This window comes from Tympanuchus pallidicinctus, unplaced genomic scaffold (assembly GCF_026119805.1).
Source record: "Tympanuchus pallidicinctus isolate F22 unplaced genomic scaffold, pur_lepc_1.0 scaffold3, whole genome shotgun sequence".
NCBI lineage: Eukaryota > Metazoa > Chordata > Aves > Galliformes > Phasianidae > Tympanuchus > Tympanuchus pallidicinctus.
In genome coordinates this window covers 33,297,609-33,304,327 of record NW_026294747.1, presented here as the reverse complement: position 1 = coordinate 33,304,327, position 6,719 = coordinate 33,297,609, and positions in this window count along the sequence as shown.

The following is a 6,719-nucleotide window of genomic DNA, read 5'->3' as shown; positions in this document are numbered from 1 at the left end:
GGTATGTACTGTACACCTTCACTTTTGCAGCACGTTGTCTAAATGCTACCAAGATTCATAGAGGCAATTATAGCATTATGCCTTCTCTGGCATGACTAAACTTACATTTGATAGGCTGCAAAAAGAAAAACCTAGTAGTTATCTTAAACGTATATTTCTTGTTCTGTATAATTATACCAAAGTAATAGGCTGCTTTTTTGATATCTATATGTCACATGCTTGGCCTTGTTGTATATCATTTAAAGGACACTATAGCAGATATTGGAAGTGAGCGAGAAACCTATAGAAAATTGTGAGTGAATTTCAGTTCTATATGATCAGTTTTTGCTTGAGAGAAATAAATCTCAGCATTGCTGTAAAATGTCATGGGCATTTATTTCAGCTAGAATGGGCTCTTTTTTGTGGAGTACTGGTACTGATTTTGATCTGTATTCCACTTCTGAAAGCTCTGAACTCTTGAAGCTTCTAGAGGACTTCCCAACAAGAGTTTACTTTCTAAATGAATTGCCATCAAGATCATTCGGAAAGTCTAGATGATGAAAGAACTAAAAATGCCTTACTGCAAATGAAGCAGTGATCATTCTTTCTTTTCTGTGAGGAAGAAATGAAATTCTAATACAGTAGTTCCCTTTGGATGCTCTTTAAAATTTCCTTCAGAATGCAATAGGATAGTTCTGCCTACACACTACTTTGGTTGGAATTGTTCATGATGATGGAGACAATGACATCTTCAATTCTGCTCAACAGGAATTATCAGCGGAATAGAGCACAGCAACATTTATTCATTTATTTATTATGTTCCATTTTACAGAAATTTTTAGGGTTTTAAAGCTTAAAAAGGCACATCTTTTGCCTATTATGTTTCTTTCAAAGCTACACCCATGAGAAGTAAAAGGAGCTTGAAAATGCTATAAATTCAAAATTTTTCACATACTAATTTTCCCTTCTTTGGATTTTTCATAAAGACAAATTAGCACATTTCTGTGCCTTAGTTTCCTCAGCTGGAAAAGGAGGGGAAAAAAGATGCTGTGCTAACTCCCACGTATATTTGGTGGATAAATGCATTTGAAGAGCTTGTATAGAAATCTTTACATGAGGATATTTACAATAACGATTGCTTTATTTTGCCTGGGCTCTCATCAAAAGAACACAGGGTTAATTCTGGAAGCTAATTCTTGGAGCTATGCTGTTGTATGAATCTAACCTTGGTATTATTCAGTGCTATGTTCTAAGAAACACCACAGTTTTTTTTTTTCAAATAGTACTGCACAGTAATTACAATTGCCATAGAGGCAGGAGCTAAGCAATTAAATTCCCCATAGGTGTCGCATGTAATTGTTCCTAGCGAATCAGAAGATTAAACAGGGCAACAATGCACAGCACAAGATAGCCTAAACTTAGTTTTTCCTGCAGAACTGCAAATAGTAGCAAATCAAAAGGCTGTTCTCCTCAATTACCACTGTATGAGGCATCAAGCTAAAAGCAGGCTCACTCTGTAATGTTTTCTATACAACTACAGTATGTACATACAATGCAAGCCTTTATGCACTACCTAATAGACAATATTATACACACAATTATTGCTAACTTTCATTTTACAGGGAGAAATCACTGGTGAGCCTAGGAAATTGGTCTCTTGGCTTCCCCAGCAAGAAATATGTTGACTAAACTAAGGGAACAGTTTTACTTCCTGAGGCCAGTAGAGACTATTTATACTTAAACACATTTCTTCACAACTTACAGTATGTTGTATTAGGTGAGAGTCTCTGCACTGGATGGATGGCAGCCTCTGCGAGGTTTGCAAGCTGGAGCTTGTGGAGCACTTCAACAAGTTTACACATTTCCTCTCTCTCTTTATTGGGAAATCAGCTACCCTGCTGATCAGGAGCCCAACTGGGACTTGAACTGAAGTCATCAGAAGTCAAAAAGCTGGAACAATAAAAATGATGTAGGCTATGGGAAGAAATCGCCATTCTTCATTGTAATATAGTGGTTTCATCAGTAAATATACATACATATTTTGCTCTGAGCCAAAATAAGTATTGGTGCAAGACAAAATATCTGTCATCTGCTTTTGCCAGGATTTTATAATTTCAAGTCATTATTTCTTTAATCAGCTTTTCAAGAGCTGTAAGGCAGCAAGCTATCCCAGTAATGAGTTTCTTCCTATTGTAGGTTAACTGCTTGTTGAGAGTTCCATTCAGCTGGAGAAACCGTCTTGCTCTCTGACATGTTTTTACTGATTATCAGGGTTACTGGGTGCACTGTGCACTGAATTATAATTGGCAGCTATATATTTTTAGTGAGAAAAATGGGAAGTGCTTCTCATGAAATCCTTGGGAATTCAAGTGCTGTCTATGAGGCAAAACTGATTCATAAGATGTAATGATTCACACATCAGAAGAAATTTATAAATCAACTTTCCTATTTATGAAATGCTCACCTGAGGCATAAACAAAGGAAATGAAGTTGCGAAAATCCTCTGAACATACAATTATTCATGTTATTATAGCGAGTATTGTTTTAATTACTGTACAAAGTCACCAGCTGACTAATGTTAAAAATGGATTTTAACTTTCAGCATATTAACTTGCTTTATCTACAAGATCTACTCAATTGCACTAAAAAATAACTATGAAATTGCATTTTATAAGTCTTTCTCTTAGGAATATTAATACAGTAAAAAATGCTTAGCTGGATCTTTCATTAATAAACTGCAAAGTTGAGAAGCAAGAGTGAGAAAAATGACTGTCAGTAAATTATCTGAAAGATAGGAAGTGAGACAAGCCTATGTAGTTTAATGCCAGTAACCACAAAGATGCACAATTTCAAATTCTATAATGACAGAAAGGAATACATTAGAGTACATCAAACTTTTATTAATTATAGTCCAATGGGCAATCTCACTCATCTAGAAAGTATAAGTGCTGTCTTTGCAGCCATAGTTATGAAATCTATTAATTCAACTTCTTGAAAAGACAGGAATTATAGTGTGAGCCCTCAAACCATCACAGTCAAGCCAGCTGGGGGGAAAAATGAATTCTCTAAAGCAGCAGATATTTGCTGCCAGTTAATTAAAAGGTAATGTCCATAATCCACATTTTCATTAGTAAAAGGCTTGTAAAAGGATAAAGAGAATCATTATGGAAAAGCGAATCATTGAGAAATACGGTAGCCAAGGTAACACCAATTTTTTGTGGAAATGAGATACATACTTTTTGCAAATATTTTATTAGTGATGACCACTCTACGCAAACACAGCTTTCATTAAATGTATGAGCAAAGAAGTTGCATCTATATTTATTCCACAAGAAATGTTTTAAACACTGCGGAGTGAGCCAGCCTAAAGATGAAATGTGATGTAGATTTTTTCCTTTCTGATTTGCATGAGATGATAAGCCACTGTTAATCTACGAATATAATAGAAAGAGAAGAAATGAAAAATATACTGATAAAGATATTGCAGTGGAACTCTCTCAATGACTCAACATTTCAGTCTATTTTCCTGCAAATATAGCTTGATTTGTAGTTGTTTCTATAGTTATTAATAGTGCTAATATTACTAAGCTGTTGAAAGTTCTGATTTACATCTTGTACAATTAACTGATGAGTTAAATTCAACCACATATTAGTCTCAATTACTCTAATGCAAAATTGAAGGTGATCTCAATGCGTTTTTGACATTGAACATACAGAAACCATTCTGAAAATCAAAATTTTGTATTGTGTCTTGAGAAAAGTGGACCTCAAAAGGCATAACTTCACTCAAACTTTCACTTTGAAGGCTGATGGTATGACTAAATCCTGTTTTCAGTGAAACTATAATTAATTCTGGGTTTACACTATCATACATTTAGAAATGTAGCCTGTAGCCATCTGATAAGAAAAGGTAATCCTGCAAATACAGAAAGAGTATTTTAGGATGAGAAATAGTCCAACTTGTATGCTGAATAGCTATGTGGGAATTTGCTGCAGTAATTACCCTCCTATCATTAGTGACAAGTAATTGCTATAGCAACCCCACTGCCACCTGTCTCACACACTCTCTCTCTCTCTCTTTCAAACACACACTCGCACTCTCTCTCTCTGCATATTCATAGTATTGAAACAAAAGCAGAAAAGCTAGTAGCTTAATGTCATTTATTGAATCACTGTTTTTTCTAATCAACAAAATATAACCTCCTCCTCCCTTGCCAACTCCTCATAAATATTTATTAAAAATAAAATGTTTGTGTTGTAGAAAATAGGACTGTTCAACCAAAGTATCTCGATTCAGCATTAATTCTCTGAGGGAGAGAAAAGAGAACTCTCACAGCTTGAGTTCTTTTTTACTTTATTGCTTACAGTGGGCCTGAGACGGATTTCACAGGTATGGATGTGAAGTCTAATAAAGACAACCATATAATATATGTAAAACTGCTTTAGTATTCACAGCCAGGGCCACTGAAATTTGTTCTTTTTCTTTTAGACTCATCTAAAAGACCATGTAAATCTGTTTTTTGCAGCGTTCTGTCAGCGCCAGGCATCACATGCATGCACTTACAATTTGTACCAAATAATTTAGTCTCTTAAGCAGTGGGTGGGGACTGAAGAAGAGATAGCAAGGTTTCCCCATAGCATCATCTCACCCTGGTTCCAGTTCTCTGTTTTGCTGCTGCCTTTGGCAATATCAATGGAACCTGATTTTGAAACCTTTAAATAATCTACACAATACCTGTTTGTTGTGTTTGAGAATACTGGATATTTTCTGTACCCTATATTAGGTGAGTGAAAGAAGAAGTGAGGACTGCTCTGATCCTTTTCTTCCACAGCACCCAAAACCTCAGTCTTGCACCCTCAGTTACAAGCACTCTCCATAGCGTGATGCTTCTGTTACATCAACAGTGGACATAAATGGGCTAAGAGCTTTATCTCCACTAGATGTCCCCAATATACCAATAAACAGAGTTTAGATGTACAAAATTTACAGATCTCCCTCTAACCCTATCACTCAGCATGTACAAATGTGAAGACGAGATAAAACAGCATTTTAAACACGAAAGAACTGTAAGGAAATGAAAGAACAGCATGCCTTGACATAAGCCATTTGCATCCCACATGCTTCTTCCACATCTTGTGATCAAAGGAGATTATTCATATTTCATTCTTAATATACATGTTTTGTTTTGTTTTGTTTTGTTTCTAATTGAGGACATATATTTTCTCATTTTGATCACTCATTTTGTTGTTAACACTGCTGAAGAAGAGCAGAGAATGGAAATCTCTACAAAATTACAGTGGCGTTTGTTGGTTTTTTTTTTTTTTTTGATGAACAAATCATATGAAATACTATTTCAGATAAGATCTTGATTGGACAAGTAAATCTATGCTATTTATTTGTGGAACGTTACAATTTTCAGATTTTTGCAAAATAGAAAATAGATTTTAAAAATACCGGATCAATTTAGTAGTCTTAATTTTAAGATTACGCTACAAACCTTTAAGAAAGGCACTGTAAGGCGTGTGCCTCCTAACTCCATAGACCCAACCTAGCAGATATTTGCTAGCAATCAGAATGTTTTGTCTGTTTTGTTTAGAAACAAACAAGAGGAAAACTGTTTGCAGTCATCTTAGCTTTTAGAGTGGAATGGTTGTCTTGTCTTGTGAAGTATAGGCAGCTTTCAAGAAGGAAATCCATGTACTATCCCTTATTCTATTTGTCTCATCTATATCTGATTAAATTATTCATTCTTCCTATCTCAAGACAACATGGCCTGTCAAAATACAGGGTTTGCAAGGAGAAAGTAGTATTCACTTTGCAGACACTTGCAGTTGTTCTGTGCTAGATCTTTAAGTGGTATACATTAATCATAAAAATCTGTCAGTAAATTAAGTCCTTTATTTTGTCACCTGTGAGTCTTGAATTATTTCACATATTTGAGAATTACATGGCTACTTACATCATAATTTAAAAAATTTTACCCTTTAAAAGTTGGGAATAATTTAGAGATAAATGAACAACAACAGAAAAGAAAACATGAAACTTAACATGCGGTCTCAAAAACTTTAGAGTTAGAGTTACAAGGCTAAAATTTTAGTAATGTAAATTATTACATGGCATGCTGATATCCTGTAGGAATTTTTTCTTCTCATCAGAGTATCAATAATGTCATCAAGATTTAAAAAATATGTTACTGAAATTCACCCCCTTTTTAATATATTATGTGATATATTTATCAGTTTTACACATTCTGTTCACTGAATATCAATACAAAGAGGCAAAAATATTAAATGTGTTGAAAATCACGTGTCATAAAAACAGAATCTTAACATTAAAATACTTTAAAATAAAGCTCAGATTATATCACATTGCTATCAGAGCAACCTTGTGTTCTTTACTCTAGGGTATGTTTCATCAGTCTACAGACAGGAAATAGATAGGTTTTCTACTTATTTTGCTCTACTCTCCTTTCAATCATCTCCCAGATTTCCACCAATGATAAATCAGAACCTAATCCCAATAGATGCACATTGTTTTAAAATCATTTGATGTTCATTTCACCCTTGCAGCTATCTATTAACTTAAGATGAAAAGGAGATAAAGAGTGTGTTTAAATATCCATCAAAAATAATACTGTGGTATGAATGTAAGAGATATATAGCACCCTACCACTGCATTCTTCACATTGTCAGTACATTCAGCCATTGCTCAGTGCTATGACACACTAAGAGCTTCTTGT